This window comes from Atractosteus spatula, unplaced genomic scaffold (genome assembly GCF_055471065.1).
Source record: "Atractosteus spatula isolate fAtrSpa1 unplaced genomic scaffold, fAtrSpa1.hap1 Scaffold_77, whole genome shotgun sequence".
In the NCBI taxonomy this organism is placed as follows: Eukaryota; Metazoa; Chordata; class Actinopteri; order Semionotiformes; family Lepisosteidae; genus Atractosteus; species Atractosteus spatula.
Window position 1 is genome coordinate 81,419 of NW_028296909.1, and position 18,059 is coordinate 99,477.

Consider the following 18,059-nt stretch of genomic DNA (forward strand, 5'->3'; position numbering starts at 1 on the left):
TGTGTATAAAATACATTGTGAATGCTTTCTCAGCCTTTATTTTTTCGTTTTTATGACATTTTTTTGACCAAGCACGAATATTCTTTTGTCGATATCTTCGCAATGGAAGCACAGAACGCCTTCAAACCAAATGCATTTTAAAGACCACGACTTGTGGATATTTCCACAGCCTTTACACCAAACTATCAGTGAGCTAATTATCTTTTTTTAAACCTCCGGCTTTTCATCGATGCGTAATTACGCACTAACTGGAACCCGGGGTACCGCTGTGTGCACACGTTCACAACGCGAGAAATACTGTTCAATACGGCTTCGTGCGAAAAACCCGTATATGACCATACGAAACAGAACAGCGCAGTCTCCAATTACCCAGACTGTAAGCACGGGAATAAAGTTTTGTTTGATTTCTGAAACCCTTCCTTTACGTCCTGTTTTCATTCAGGTAAGGGTCAACTATATTCACAATACTACTGACAGCAGGAAGATTAAAATATTCTTTACTCAGCAGCTTATTAAAAACAGCTCCCATGATGTTCAAACCGACACTGACACAGCTAGGTGTTCTGAAACTCTTTTTCTCGTGCTTTTATTTAATGTGGCACAATGCACTGGGATAGCGGTATTCTGTTCACCAAAACCAGAATCACTTGGGACTCCGGGGGGATCGGTGTATGCAAAATATGAATTCCTTATGCAAGAATTTGTATATGGTCAATATAGTGATCATATCTTATCAGCAGATTGTCTCCAAGGAACAAGTAATAGGTTTATTCCATGCTGAAAAATTATCAAATGATTGATGAACCCAAGTGATTCTGGTTTTGGTAAGCTAAAGGACAATGAGCTTCACGATACCAGGGGGACAGTGGGTGGTCAAGTCTCCCCTAAACAATGTCTCTTGTCAGATTATGATGTCAGTGCATTTAATAATGTTGTTGAACTCTCTTTAGCCCAAATACAGAGGAGCCCAGACCCAGAATATTACACATACTGACAGAGAGTGATCTCATTATGTGTGTTTGGATTTTAACAACTATTATTATTGTTTGCTAGAACCAAAACAATCTATGTTAGACATTTTCATCTTCAGCCAAAAAATACAAACTTGTGTACGTAGTGTGGTTCAGGTTCTTGTCCCATCCTGCTCTTGGTCCAGGTTGAAGGGTTGCACCGATTCTGAGTCTTGTTAGCTGGTATGGATGGGTTTGGGGGTGTTGATACCAGAGTGGTCCAGGAGGGGGGTGCAGGTGTTTCGGGGGCATTCTTGTTTTTCTATGAGTTCAGGTTGATTCTGTTGGTTCTGTCACGAATCTCCCTCACGCAGGCAAGCGCTCCCGCATTCCCACGAGCTCTCCCCATACCAAACGTGCACACATCAATCAGTCGTCTACTTAAACCCTCATCTGTCCCCCGGTCATTGCTCACGATTGAGATTCTCTCCCGGAGCTTACCTACTAACTACGCCTTTGCCTTACTACGACTTCTCCCCTGGACCTCGACTCCGCTTTTCCGACTACCGCTTTAGCCACTCGATTTTGTACCTTCGCCTGTTTTAAGCTTTCTCTGATCCTGACCCCAGCCTGTCTCTTCGTTTACGCCTCTGCCTTCTGAATCCACACCGATGCAACTTCTACGCCTTCCCGGACTCCGACCCCTGCCAGTCCCTCAACTACGCCTTCGCCTGTCGATTCTGTGCCTACGCCTGTACTACGCCTTCCCGGACTCGGACCCCTGCCTGTTTACTCCAACTACGCCTGCGTCTCGCGCCAACCCTACCAAGGGCACCGCATTGGATCCCTATCCTCAGCAGTCAACCTTCAGAAAATCATAAAAACGGTTTGGGGGCCTGTCTGGTGTGTAAAACACTTGGTTTCAGCAGTGTGGCTGTTGTATTTGAAATGCTATTGAGCCATGAAGACGACCCACCTGTCCCAGTGTATTACCTGTAGTGTTCTCTTCAAAAAATCATAAAAAAATAAAGGTTCCACAACCCAAAACAAAGCTGGGAAAAGTCAGAGGACCTGCTTAGTGTGCAAAACACTTACTTGCAGCATTGTGGGTGCTGTGGTTTAAAAGCTATTAGTTTGTGAACAGAATACCTCTATCCCAGTGCATTGTGCCACATTAAATAAAAGCACGAGAAAAAGAGTTTCAGAACACAAAGCTGTGTCAGTGTCGGTTTGAACATCATGGGAGCTGTTTTTAATAAGCTGCTGAGTAAAGAATATTTTATATAAAGTGCTAGCTTAAGGCTCCAGTCTCTTTGGGGGTGTGGGTTTGAATCCCACCGCTGCCAGATGCTTCTGTGACCCTTTTTCTTCTGACTTGGAAAGCAATCAGTGGAATTTTGTTTTGACAGTCTCTTGAGAACCTAAGCAAAGTTTTTAGAGATACTTTGTCAGCTTGACATCAAGGCAGGAAACAAAAGCTGTATTGCGTCCTCTCAACCCAAATGCGCTTTGCCACCTTTAGCGTTATGCAGGGAACAACGTCTGCTGAGATCACTTTCCAGTCAGTGCAAATCGTACTGTGTTTTAATGTCGGTTGTGCTGGCGTACTGCTTCTGTCTGTGAAGCTTTAATGTTCTGCTAAGAGTTAAGAGGAGTGCTTAATGTTAAGAGGAGTGTATGAAGGTCATAATGGAGGGAGGACACGCGCGTTTTAATAAATCTTCTTCTGGATTTATATTTCGGTCTTTCACCTTTTAATGCATAGCTTGGCCGTAAATCTTTACTCGATTACAGGCACCCCAAACAGTTTTTAAGGCAGAAATCGAAGCCTATTTGACTTTCTGCTAATAACGTGTAAGTGTTCACGAAACATTTCCCTGCCCATCATGTGCCCTCAAACTGGTTTCTCCATTTTCCTCTTCCTGTCATTGTCAGTGGGCACAACAAGACGGGAAAAATGCAAGAGAGGGAAGAGAGAGCAGCTGTCAGGAGTGGGATTTGAACCCACACTGCTACTCAGAGACCAGAACACCCAAGCATTGGAAAGACAGGAGTCTTTGAGTGTGACACCTTAGACCACTCGGCTATCCTGACAAGCTCCTTACATCACTTTGTTAAAAGCACCAGTAGTTCACAAAACTGAGAAATGCTTTGCTGGAGAAGCGCCACGTTGTCTGTTGTTGCCTAAACAGATCGCGGAAATCAAATATTCGGATCGATTCAGAGTGTGCTTTACAGCCTTTGTGTAATACTTTAAATTGTTTAAAAAAAGTGTGCACTGTGTGCTACATTTAGGACTAGTTAGTGTGGTAGAATATGGAGATCATCTCCAGCTCTGAGCTCAACCGCAACAGGAAGTCATGCTGAACAAGTGAGAGCCTAGCTGATCGTGTGCTCAGTGTGGTGCTCAGGGCTCAGGAGTATTGTTGTGGTTCTTATTTGCATAAACTGCAGGGGCTCTAAATCAGCACATTTCAATTTATCTGTTCAGTAAGTTAAAATGCAGGACACGTTAAAATAGGATTATTACTTTGTCTCTGTCCCGTTAACTGAATGTCCCTTACATTTTTAAGGACACATACCTACTAATGCGATACTCATTGCAAATAGTCCCAAAACAAGCACGTCCGGCAGCTGTGGGGTTGAAGGTGAACATGTATCGTATTGTAATGGCTTCTATTTCCATTGGTGAATGAGACAGATTCACAAGGAGATCCTTCACGCGATTAAGCAAACACATTGCCTTTTCTGTCTGATGTAGAGGCTACATTTGTGTCAGCAGTACTATACAGGTAAGTCGAATACACTTTCAGGGGCTGCATCTGTAGCGCTTCATCTAAGAGGATTGTTAGAGCACAGTTACATTCACCCACCCAACTTATTCTTTGATCATTTAAGACGATTTTTTTACTTTCTCACACGGTTACATTCGCCCACACAACATATACTATTTGAATGTCCAATGGCTCAATAACCCCGTTTTCCCCTGGGAACCACCAGTGTACAGTCCCATCCCATTCAAAAATATAACAGATATACTCAATTGATATATTCAATTAACAAATATAAAAAGATATTATGAACAAGAGAACTCTTGTTCATATAGATCCAGGTTTACACAATTAATTTCATGCATACTCGAAGTGCCTGAAGTCTTGCTCTGCTGTTTTAAATATACCTCCAAAGCGTTTAGTTGTGTTAACTACCAAATTATTCGAACTAATTTAACGTCATATTCAGGAAATTCAGAGGAAGTCCTCAGACTTGTCGTGGCTGTTGAAGAAGCCACCGGTTGAATCTCACCCGGGATTTCTTGAGAGATCGTTCAGCGAGCGAGTCCTCCTTCTGCACTCCACACTGAGCTGAAAGCTGCATCGTATAAAATATCCATGGTACAACTCGAGAAAAAACTGAAGGACTAAACAACGACTTTTGATGATTACAAGAGATTCAAGAAACACAACCGTCCACACACGGGCTTGGATCCTGAACGCTTAAGTTAAAAGACAAAATGAAGGATACGAATTGTAAACTCTCTTCACGTCTTACAGTTTATGAAATAAAACAATTTCTTACTTTCTTAATAATTTCTTACTGCTGATAGACGATTTATTGCATTTGAACAAAATCACAATTACAAACATTTTGGGTTAAACTGTTATTCACATACTCTAACGGAGAGAAACGTTAGTGTCTTCAGGTGTGTGAGCCCATTTAAAAAAAAAATAAATAAAAGTTATATGAATTTAATTGTTCTACTTTTAGGCTTGCATAGCCTTATGAATATTTCGGTTAAATCTTTTTTTCTGTAGTAATTTCAGTTGATATTAATATTAGTCATGATTTACAATTTTCGGACATGGTTCATCTTAAATAATTTTGTAGTTTCAGTTTTGGAAAATCGCACCCAGAATCTACCAAAACTGGTAATATTCATATAATGTGTAATGCAATAGCAGCATTTTGGGTGGGAAAACAAAAAGTATTTCTTGGTATGAATCCCAACACTTCATAAGCGGCGTTCGAGGACTTCTCGCTTCAGATAAAGCTGTCAATACATCATAGATTTTTACTCAATCAATATCAGCAGTGTTATCGCTACCGAAAGCTAAATATAGATCCTGGTAATACTTTGTGAGATCTTTGTAAGAAAATCCAAAATACTACAGAAGCAATCAAATGTATACGTTTCTTTTGGATCAAGAAGAGGATAATTATGAGACTCAAAATATGCCTGTCTTTTCTTTTTTCGAGGACAAATGGATTATTGAGGTGTAAAGATGGGTTCAAAACCAAAATCATCTGCTGTTTCTTTGATAGTTTCTTCAAATCCTTCAACTGATCATCGATATCAATGAAAAATATTATACAAATTGTGGTTTTCTGTTAATTGCCAATTTTATTGTAATTATATCTTCGTTTACAGATGTCTTGCATGTAGTCCTCAGCTTAAATGTTTTAAAAAGTACGACAAAAGTACAATATGCTTAACAACATTTATGGTTATATCTATAATAAAATGAAGGTAAATAAACCAAGATATTAAAATACAATTTTACAATACTAACCTAATAATGCTTGTGAAGTTTTCCAATACATCCGAACTGTAATTTTGAAATATTATTGCTGAGAATGCAAAGAGAGTACAACGATCAAATTCAATGAGTGAAAATACAACAGTAGTTCACTAAACTGAGTTTCTTCCCTGAAATGATTTGCTTGCGAAGCACTAAGCAGCCTTGAACGGATCGTGGAAATCAAATATACAGATGGATTGAGAGTGTGCTTTCCAACTTTTGTGTAACATTTTCTTTTGACAGGGCGGAGTTGTTTTCACAATCTGGGTTATATTAAAAGGAGTAACGTCAGTGTAAAAAAGCTTTCCTTCTAATAATTTTGGTTTCAAGATCGCAATATAGTGTGAAACATACAGATGCAGCCATTCAAAATGCGTGCGTTATTTTGCGGCATACCCCGGTGGGCGTGTCGCGGCATCACGCAGTGTCACGCAGTGTGACGTGGTTAATCGCGCGTCATTTGACGCTCTGCCGGAAACTATCCGGCGTCACCTTGTAAAACCGCCAGGGGGAGCTTAACCTCTCATGTACAGCATTTGAGCCTTTAATTTTGAACAGTGTATTACAGCATGTTAATCTTCAGTCATTAAAATGTTGGTATATTTTATGAAAGCAAGATTGCTCAGTTGGACAAAAGTACACAACCTACCTTTATCAGAAATATTTATGCATCAAAGCCTTTACCGAAGATATTACTAATAGTATTAATAATGGATGACTTTGGACAAGCTGTATACTCAAAGTATAATTTCTTTAGCACATTTGTACAAGCACTTGGAATCTGTCCAAACCATACTTTGTCAGGCATTTTGTTTTACTTCAACGGGCATAAAAACTTCCTTGCTTTTAACAGGGCGTTTCATAATTTCTAACTACGAAAATGATTTAAAATGCGACACCTATCATTCAACTAGAGCTTAAAATATCACAAGGAAAAATACACACCGGTATTCCATTTCTCCCTAAACATTGTAAGCTTCGAAGTCTTTAACTAACGTGATACCGGAGTCAACAAGCATACTTTTAGAATTTGATTAAAAGGGAATATAATATGGAATCGCGTATCTCAAGAATTTAATAACGGTATGATTATATCCGTGTACTGCGGCAGGGCTGTGTAGGGCTGTTTCGCCTGCCTGCTCATGCGAGCTGACTGTAGCCGACTGGTCTAGGTGCGTGCCTGCCAACGGGCAGGTTGTGTGCTCGAATCCAGCTGGTGCTGAACCTTCCAGTTTTATTTATTTATTTTTTAATCGCGTAACATATTACCGTATGCAAACTGTACTGTATACAGTATGTATATGTATATTTAATGTCTTAACTGTGCCCGTTTAATTGAATTTTAAAAAATTATTTAACACGAACATTAAGCTGTTTACATCTTCCGCCTGAGAACAGTCACCCGTTGCTACCCAACGCAGAATGGTGATTGGCTGACACCATCTGACACCCCTCTGATTGGAGAAAAAAGACGTGCTAGTTTGCTATACATACTGTAACAGGAAGAGGATTTCTTTCTATTCAAAACGTGTATTTTAAAAGTTTAAGAAGTAAAAACCTTACAGCGTACACAGATTTCTAAACTGATCAGGATCGTTATCTTTGTCTTATGCATAATAATATTCACCGCTCTGTGCAGCAAATTAATAATAAACTTTATTTTATATAGCGTTTTAAACGAATAAGTAATTAGATTGCTCATAAACCTAATCACTTGCTTTTTCTTTTTATTTAGGCTCAGATTTCAACTATAGATCGTATTATTAATAACCATAATAACAACCAACCAACAAAAACAACCATATAAACATAATACCAACCAAAAACATAGATAACAACCACAATACAAAATCAAATATATCAAACCATTTTACTCTCGCAAAGTCCTCCAATTATCATAATCCCGCCCCTTATGCAAAACCAAACCTTCCTCCCATCCCAGTTTATCCTGTTTATCATAAACAAAATCCACCTCAATTTTCAACATAAAGCATTACACAAAATCAATACCTCAACACTCCATACTCAACAATGATAATTCACAAACAGCCAGAACATGTAACTACACATTCCCAAACAGACCTAATTTCCATAGCCCCGCCCCTTATGCAAAACCAACATCCCTCCCCTGTTCTCTCTCTCCCCTGGCGGTTGTAATTGTTTTTATTTTCAAATAAATTTTAGCAAAGTCATGCATTTTAAAAATCTTAAGATTTTTATATTTATGTCTTTATTTAGTGGTTTCATTAGTGACAAAGGCTAAACTTTCTTGGAAAAATGTCTTTTATGTAAACCATGTTTGCTATTTATTCATTCAGGGCTAAAATATGTTCATTGTATTCTAATGAAAGAAGGGTTCCTTTCGCCGTAGTCGGGAGCCTAGCCTTTAACTAGTAAGTACTGTACTTACTGGGTTTTTGAGGGGGGGGGGAGAAAAATCGTTTTCCCAGCCTAACAGTATTGTTTTTAACCTGTAAATTTGCTGGACAGAGAGGTGAACATTATCACACAGAAGACAAAGATAGCGATTTACGTTGCATTGTGTATCGTGCTGCTTTAATACAGTTTTAAATAATTGGAAGTCTAAACAGTATCAGCTTTATTTATGGGTTTTAAATAAAGGTGATTTAAACGCGATTTAAATCAATATAAATGTTTATATTGTAACGCATAGGTGACTATTCATTGTTATTAAAATGACTTAAATTCGATCATGTTGTGATATTTAGAAATATACATTTGTTTGGTGCGAGTGAAGTTTTATTTAATCTCTGAGCCATACTGATTCTTCTGGAAGCCAGTTTCCGCCAGGGAGTAAAAAAAAACACACTATGGTATTCTCTCCAATGCAGTGCAGTTAAAAACATACCTCTGATGCTGCTCCTAAATGAATATCGTTTATGACCATCAGAAGCTTTATGCTCCTTTTCTTTTTTCCAGTGGATTGAACAGGGAGAGGCATTTCATGATGTACTTTTCACTGATGAAACAACAGTGGCTCTGGAACAGTTTTCAACCATGTCGTTTTATAAAAAGGGGAGATATGTACACGTTACTGAAGCTAAACGTTTAGCCTTTGTCACTAATGTAAACACTAAATAAAGACGTATAGAAATCCCTACGTTACAGACTGTATATGGCTGGTATTGGTAGTTTAAAGAAAAAATACACACCAGTATTCCACTTTCTCCCTAAACATTTTAAGCATCAGAGTCTTACATGTGGTTATTTATTGCATAATTTAATTTTGAAAGCCACTGAGACATCAGGTACTACTGTTGTATGGTACAAGTGTGGTACTTTTAGGGGTACCACGGTACAGAACACTAGTTATTTAAATATGATTGATAGATAAATAGGCCCACTTTATTCATCCTGAAGAAGATAGAAGACATCCTGATGTCTTAACACAGATACTACAGTGCTTAAGTACTACTCACGTATATGTTTCTAGGTTTATATTATGCATTTCATACGGTCAAATTACTTTTGAGCAACTAATAAGAAGCGCGAAACGGTATGCGTTTTAGTTTCGTTTCGTGCTGGGACCCGTGGATTGATTAGAGATATCAAGTACATACAAGTCATTTTTTAAATGTTGTAGTTCGTCTTGAAAAAATGTTACGAGTACATCATCTATCAACAATTACACAGGTTCTGTTTCCATATTGCGGATTTTGGTTACGTAATATTATGTTCTAGATTTCACGTTGTGAATATATGATTTGGGCAAACAGAGCCGCAAAGAAGTACATTATGGGTGGTTGTTTTTTTTTTGCAGTTTTATCTAGAACAAGCGATGCTTAAACCTTTGTCTGATTCTTGTGAAACTATCCACACGACAGTTACAGTACCTAGGAGTTGACTTCAGTGATGTCACTGATGGGATGTTTCTAAAAATCCATCCTCTGTAAAACGTCTTCTCTAGTTGTCCTGCATATGTATTCGCTAATGAAGCTGTGTGTTCTGAGCCTGGATCTCTACATTTGTGTATGAACCAGCTTAGAGGGCTAAAGACAGCTTGTGTTTAAATTGAGTGTAAGGCAATTTATGCTTCTAAAGTCATGGTCAGCATTTTTGTACTGTGCTGTAAACTTGTTCTGTGCCAAGTCACATTATTTTATAGCGTTTTTATAGCGTTATCAAATCCGGTGGCGCGGTGTTAGTTTCCTGACTCCCATGTCACATGGTCTGTGATTGAAACCTGTAATACCGGTTTAATTCGTCACAGCCAGCACTCCGGTTGTAAAGTAGAAGCAGGCGAGATTTCCAGCGAAAAACACCTCCCCCTTCTTCAGGTGTGAGGGTCTTCTGCTCAGAATGAAACGCTAAAATGTAATGTAAGCTCTGAATGGGTTCAATTGTGATTTGGGCTTGATTAAGGTCGCTGCCTTTCATCTAAAACCCTACTTGAATCCTTCTAAACTAAAAATCAGTGTTAGTGAGTTCTAAATAAAGAGGTATCCAGGTAACAGTGAAACGGGCGGACAGTCTGGGGAGATCGCCCGTTTTCCATGTAAATAGTTCCCTGGTTCCGCACCCCTTGGTGTTTCTCTCGCTCTCTCTCGGGTCACCTGATCATTAGCTCGAAAGATTTGAGTGCTTTGTGTATATTCTAATGGTAGTGGGGGCAGGGTGTGTGGGAACAGGTTTGGTTGAAATTGCATTGGAGATCTATGTTCTTCACACCTGAAACATTTTCTCTGAAAGCATTTTCTTCGCTGTTTAACCGATCTTGTTACAGCATGTTACAGTTTACTATTATTAACCATATTAATTTTAAGTGCTTAATGTAAAATCTTGTAAAAATATATTTTCATTGTTCAAATATACATTAAGTCTGACTATCATATAATAAGTTAAATACAAAACTAAAGAAAAAATAGGGTTAAATATAATTCAAAATATTTTGCTAACAATGTTAACTGTTTATGAATAATAAAATGTATTAGCTAAGGAGTAGGATGGCACAGTTGTTAGTATGTTTTTTGTTTTGTTTCTTTTTCATAAATACAACAGTAGTACCTGATGTCTCAGTGGCTTTCAAAATTAAATTATGCATGCAAACCTGTGAACTAGAAAGATAACTAAGATATTCATCCATTTATAATGGTGGCAAAGTGGTTAGCATTGCTATCTTGCAGCACTGGGGTCCTAGGTTCAATTCCTGCCATCCTGTGTGTGTGGGGTTTACATGTTCTCTCTGGGTTACATGGTTTTTCTCCATATGTGTGATATGACTCCCTCTCGCACTCCAAAACATACTGGTAAGTTAATTAGTTTATGGGAAACCTGGCCCTGGTCTGTGTGTGTTTGTGTCTGTCTGTCCTGTGATGGACTGGCACTATGTCCAGGGTGTATTCTGCCTTGTGTCCGTTGCTTACTGGGATAGGCTCCAAATCCTCTGTACTGGATAAAGAGATTAGAAATGGAAGTAAAGGCACTGTGTGGATGGAACTATACACAGTGTTAGAAACCCACTATGAAATGGCAGCATCTCACTGAGAATAAAATATTTTATACTGCTGGCTTAAGGAAACAGCCTTTCCACCTCTCTTGCACATCAGTATCCATACCTAGTTATTTAAACAAATTGCCTCTAATTATAAACATCTTAATATGCTGGCTCTGTGGATCCGCATCAGCTATGTTTGCCCATTCCTTCAGTTCATGTGCATCCAACACACAGTTCAATGCCAGCAACTACACATAATCTAAAATACAATCCTTATTTCAGTATCTATGTAAACATATAGTCTGTTAACTTCATCATCTTCATCAAAAGTATGCCTAACCCCATTAGGAAGTGTTCTTGTTATAAGTGTATTCCTCAGCTTTCCCCAAACTATCTTCTTCTTGCCAACATCTCTAGTCTTTTATCCTGCAATAACTCAGCCAACACTTAAATCTCCAAAAGCTGCTTGTGTTAATTTCTTTAAATCACAAATATCATGTGTAAATACTGGCCATGTAATACTCTGCATTGTGGAATAATAGTTTATTTTAAAGGGAACTAGAGAAACTAAGAACTAGAGAAATCAAGAAAGGCTTTTTTTCTAGAATTAATAAATGCACATCCTGTTCACTGGGGAAATTAAATCCACACTGAGCAATCTTCAATATGTTCAGAATATGACAGCAAGAATCCTATCAGGGATGCATTACACCTGTTTTCAAGTCCTTGCACTGGTTACCTATCAGATTTCGAGTCAACTTCAAAATCCTTATCCTCCTTATATACTGTCCTACAACTGGTATTATTGATCTCCGAATTATTGTACTTGACATGACTTCATTCAGCCTTTCCTGAACGTCTATGACAGGCAGAGAGAGTGCTGTTTCTGGTGCGATCTTTTACAGCTGACATTTCACTGTTTTAAACGAACAAGAAATTAGATTGCTCATAAATCACCTATTCTATATAAACACAGCGTAATTGCCCTCCGAAAATCTTCTTTTTCTTGTTCGTTTTAGAGACCTTGATCGAAACTGATTTTAGATGTCAGAAAGGATTTATTTTCTCTGTATTTCCTACATTGCTTTGTCGAGATTTTAACTTTATATCTAACTTTATATCTAGGCTCAGATTTCAACTATAAATCGTACAGTAATTAATAGCAGTAAATACTGATGTTTATACATAAAAAAGTCATGCCTTGGAGTATAGACCCCCAAAGGAATGCCATAGACTCAAACTGCAAAATAAACACATACAGAAAGAAAGTATTTGTATTGTAATTGCAAATCCTGGTACTGTATGAGTGATTGGTATGACTTTCCTCATTACAAATCTCTTATTAGAATTTAAATTTCTCTGTAACTCCAGGTCAGAACAGAGAAAATGTAACTGCCTTAAGGAGTTTACGATTATGAAAAATAGAAGGATAAGCATGATACGTATGTCTTCTGTCATTTTCTAAGTCATGTTACTGAGCACCAAATCTTATTGAGAATATGAATCCATTTAAGGTTTATACCATTAAAGTAACGGTTTATTCCATGCTGAAAATGTTTGTACCAGACTTTTTTGAGGCCTGTTTAATTGTGTCTGAAGTCTGATGTTGTAAATTTTATTGTTAAAAAGATCCATGAAAATGTCACTACTAAAGTTAGCTGGTACTGTTGGTACTGTAAGTGGCAAGTAGAGCTCATATTTTAGATTTTGTGTAGTTGCTAGCGTTGAACTGTGTGTTGGATGCACATGAATGAAGCGACGGACACAAGGCAGAATACACCCTGGACATAGCGCCAGTCCATCACAGGACAGACACAAACACACACACACACACACCAGGGCCAGTTTAAATCTAACCTCAGAACCTTTCTTTTCAGAAGACTTAGTGTCTGTATCTGCTTCATTTTCTAATTTTGGTAGCACCTCTACCTGCTTGTCTTTCTTATATGCATTTACTTTGTAATCTGTGGTCCTTTTATCTGTTTTTACATCTACTGTATTGCTTTGAGATGCCACCTTTAATGGTGATATATCAAATAAAGTTTTTTATGATTGTTATAGGGAAACATGATCAGATTGTCCCTGGTTCAGAAAAAAAAGATCTAAAGTATACTAGTTTGTCACTCTTCTAATTCCCTTTGCTAAATGACTTTTCATACTAATCTGATCAATCTAACTGCCAGTTTTCTGTGCTTTCTCTATCCTGCTAGATTTGCAATTATTCTGAAAATTTTCATCTTGAAATAACTCATTTCTAAATACCTTTTTCACTGTTAACATCTTGCAGCAACTCTGCGACAAAATATACACTCTGACAGTTCATCCTGCTACCAACATTAAATAAAACAAATCTTAAGATTTCTATATTTATGTCTTTATTTAGTGATTTCATTAGTGACAAAGGCTAAACTTTCTTGGAAAAATGTCTTTTATGTGTTGCGGAAAAAACTGACTTGCTTTAACAAAATATGTTTACAAATCCTTTCACCTGCCATTTTCGTAGTTAGAAATTATGGAACGCTCTATTAAAAGCAAGGGAGTTTTTATGTCCGTTGCAGTTCTTTTGCAACATGAATATAATTATATCGTTATTAATTTCTTGAGATACGCGATTCCATATTATATTCCCTTTTAATCAAATTCTAAAAGTATGCTTGTTGACTCCGGTATCGCGGTAGTTAAAGACTTCGATGCTTAAAATGTTTAGGGAGAAATGGAATACTGGTGTGTATGTTTTCTTTAAAGTACCGATACCAGCCATATACTGTATGTTTAAGTTCCAAAATTAATATCGTTTATGGACTTCACACGCGTTGCAGTATGCTCCTATTCTTTTTATGCTCAGGCACAAAGTAAAAGGGGATGCTTCATATTGCTTGACTAATTTTAAAAACTAAGTTAGAAATGCAGACGCTCCCTCGGTGCGCTGCTCTGGTGCGCCGGCTCTTACACAGTGCCTGTCTGCCGTAAGCGTTACAATATACATACCCAACACTGCTTGTACCCATCTGTCATGCAAATAAAACACCTTGAATTGAATTGAATTGAGGGGAGAGGGGGGGAATACTAAAGCCAATACTGGCTCAATACCCTCGATGGGCTTTGACGTGCTAATGCGTTGGTTTAAGAGTCCGGGTGTGGCAGGCTTCCAATGTCAACTCGACTCGATTGGAAGACAATGAACGTATTTTGTGATATTTAGAAATATAAATTTGTTTGGTGCGAGTGAGGTTTTATTTAATCTCTGACCAAGGGAAACGTTTCATTTTTTTCAAAGAAATGTTTGTTAAAAAATAAAGTCATAGTTCTATGGGATTCAATCACAGACCATGTGACATGGGAGTCACGAAACTACTGTAACACACAGCGCCACCAGATTTAATAACGCAATAAAAACGCTATAAAATAATGTGACTAGGCACAGAAAAAGTTTACAGCACAGTACGATAATAAATGCTGACCATGACTTTAGAAGCATAAATTACCTTACACTCAATTTAAACACAAGCTGTCTTTCTGTATGAACCTCTAAGCTGGTTCATACAGAAAATGTAGAAATGCATTAGCCTGATTATGATTAAAAAACACATAATTAAACACGCGTTTGCGATTTAAATCAGAACACGATTTAAATCAATATAAATGTTTATATTGTAACGCATACTGTCCAGCCTCCATTTCTCTATAAAAATTTACTCTGTTGCACACACACACACAATAGAAGGAGGAACCGCTGTCAGAAGGGAAGATATGTTCAAAATATCGCAAATATCGATCATGTTGCGATATTTTGAAATATAAAAGTCAATTGATTGTCCATAATATCGCTATTCTATTTTTTCGAAGAAATGTTTGTTAAAAGAAAAGTCCGGTACCAGCTGGATTTGAACACACAACCTACCAGTTGCTAGGCACGCACCTAGACCAGTCGGCTACAACACAGCTCGCATGAACAGGCAGGCGAAACAGCCCTACACAGCCCTGTCGCAGCACACGAATACCATTATTAAATTCCTTAGATACGCGATTCCATATTATATTCCCTTTTAATCAAATTCTAAAAGTATGCTTGTTGACTCCGGTATCACGTTAGTTAAAGACTTCAAAGCTTAAAATGTTTAGGGAGAAATGGAATACTGGTGTGTATTTTTTTCTTTAAAGTACCAAGACCAGCTATATACTGTATGTTTATGTTCCAAAATTAATATCGTTTATGGCCTTCACACGCGTTACAGTATGCTCCTATTCTTTTTATGCTCAGCTACTAAGATTTCCCTTCATTGGTAAATTCAATATCTACAACGGGCACAGCAAAGACGTTTTTACTGTAAGTCTTTCTACGACAGACCAACGGACCACGAGTGCCCCTGTCGGTCAACCAATCACTTACTGCGGTGCCACGCGTCATCTTGCGTCATACTGAGCGACGTCACCTGCGGTACGTGTCTGTGACGCACACTTTGAATGGCTGCATCTGTAAAAGCCAGCTTAATAAATCTGTTGCACGTCGTACACAATGGTCTTTCAACTAATAGCCCGTGCAGAGATCAAACCCCAGCTGTTGGTACGAGGTGCGTAAGGCTCTGCAACATGCGGATAAGAAACTAACCTTCGCTTTTTCATTATATACACAGTGAGCTATGTTTACGAGCCTGCTGCCTTCTACGGGCAGTATTTGAATGCGGTACAAGACCGGCCATGGAGAAATGAAGTGAGGAGGGTGTGTACATTAAAAGGCTCATAGCGTCCCTGGGAAGGCTCAAACCACCACCCTTTTGGTTAACAGCCGAGCCACAAAGACTCATAAACAGCTTAACACTCCTCGGTCTCAGTGAAAGTGATACACTCCGTAAAATTTTTACTACTGGAGTTTTTTACATTCTATACTGCGTTTTCTGAAGGGTACCCTGTGAAAATACGAGTTTTTACGAGAAGGGATGGGACATAAAAGGTCAGCAGGCTTAGGGAATCTGACTTTAAGGTGAAGACTGTGGGTTCAGCAGCAACAGAAGAACCTGATCAATATCAGTTGACTCCCATGTACTTTGAAAACTTAATTTCGGGATTTAGAGTCAGACGTGCTACCATTGCACCATGGGGTACTTAATTCAAAAACAAATAGAATAACAATCAGTGTTCCTGGATCTGTTATCGAGAACAACACCTGCACAAGGGCTGCGCAGGAAGAATGAAATGTGGTCTGGGAAGAAGATACTCTCTTCAGAAGAGCGGTGCTCCTCACAGGAGAGAATGAAAAAAAAAATTTTCGCGACGCTGATTTTTCTCCTCTGGGGGTTTAAAAGGGGGAGGATCGGTGTGACCTCGTGGCGCAGCGGTAGCGCGTCTGACTACCGATCTGAAGGCTGAGTGTTCAAATCACGTCGGGATCAGCTCTTAGTTTTTCAGGTTCTGCTGGTGCTGAATCCGGAATTCTCACCATGCGGTTGGGTTCTGTCTGTACACCACATAGATAATCTAAATGAAAGAGCAGTACAGGACACGCAGTGAGGAGCTCACACAGCGAATACCCTTGAACACATCTGCGAAACATCACGTCCGACTTGAAAGACAGCTACATCAGAGAATGAAATCCTGGAAGTTTCAGATCCCTTTTTATTACAGGTTTAAACAAACCTGAAAGTTAGGGAGTTTCAGGATACTTTTGTTTTATTAAAAAGTGTCTGATGCCTGTAAATGTCACTTGAAAAAAAACCGCTATTGGACTTGAGCTGGAAAGGAAACAGACCCAGCGTTTGCTTTCAGGTGCATTTCATTACATAATAGACATCTATTACTGAGGAGCTTGAATAACATTTACACGAGCCAGGTAGAAGCCTACAATCTGAGAAACTTACAATCTCAGTGTCGGGGCTGCTATGTAAAAGAGGCAATTTGCTCTGAGAGCAGGCTCAGCGCTTACTGAACGCAGATGTCTCAGAGCGGTCTGTCCAAGTGGCTGTAAAAGGACAGCAGCAAGAATACGTAAAACAGGTGTAAAATAAAAAAAAATAAAACAATTTAAAAATAAATACTAAATGGGTTTAAAATTCAGGAATGTGATTGGTCAGATGCTTACGATGAGTGTTGTTGGTGTTTCTTGTGACTTAGCGAATTGAAAAAAAATATTCAATTTAAAAACGGCAAGAGCTCGTAAGGAAAAAAAAATAGTTTGTAAGTATCTTTGTTGTAACTGCTGCGCCAGAACTATTCAGATAAATCAGAAAAGTACCTGAACTTGACTGGTTTATATTCAGTAATGTGCATTGGGAACGAAAGGAAGACTTACATGGATTTTATTAGGTTTTAGGAATCAGAAAATTTATTTTTACACGTTATTGCCTACGAGCAGAAATAACTTCCTGCTTTCAACGCTTTTATTGTTTCTGCTTGTAACCTCAAACAGAAAAACCCAGTACTGACTCACAAAAACGCCTCGGAGTTTCTGTGTTTCTGGGATTTAAGAGGGATGTATGAAGACAGTAAAGGGGAGTTTTTTTTTTCCCCGCTGTAGAGTATGAAGGCGGTGTGACGAGTCAGGAGGGAAGAGACGCGCATTCCGCACGGGGAGCGCAGAGCAATGAGCCGCACCTGTTGCGCGCCGAGTCCTGTCCTATATAACCGCTGAGCCCGGACACAGAGAGTCTCCAGCCAGTGTTGGATAATTAAAGGGTTAAAGCCCAGAAGTAGAGAGTAGAGTTTTTGTACGAGTATAAGATTAAGGGAATAGGGTTTGGTGCACAGAAGAGGTTTAGGTTTGGTTTGGTTTGCTTTGCTTTTGCCACATTTGTAACGGCCATGGGGGCCTGTAGGGTCGGCATGCGCCGTTACTTTTGCGCGCGTTTGGTGTACAAGTGTGGTGAGGGCTCGGCTCACTCGGGTGATATTTCACGGTTGGACTTTTCAAGGAAGGTGTTACAGAAAGAGTTAAAGGTTAAGGCATTAGATGTCAATTGCTTAATTACTTTGCCGAAGGGAATTGGTTTTGACATTAGTTTCAAATCAGCAAAGTTACTGGAAGAATTTTGGAGAAAAATAGAAGAGAAAAAAGATGTGGGCCTGATTTGAATGGCAGAAGCT

The 18,059-nt window shown here is 38.7% G+C and overlaps 1 protein-coding gene and 1 non-coding gene across 2 annotated transcripts in view; one reads left to right on the forward strand and one right to left on the reverse strand.

Annotated features, from left to right (window-relative positions):
* Positions 1 to 18,059, reverse strand: part of LOC148805243 (uncharacterized) — a 132,921-nt gene that overhangs the window by 54,037 nt on the left and 60,825 nt on the right. The window lies entirely within an intron of this gene.
* trnag-acc (transfer RNA glycine (anticodon ACC)) lies at positions 16,301 to 16,372 on the forward strand. Its single transcript has one exon. It is a non-coding gene; the product is annotated as a tRNA-Gly (tRNA).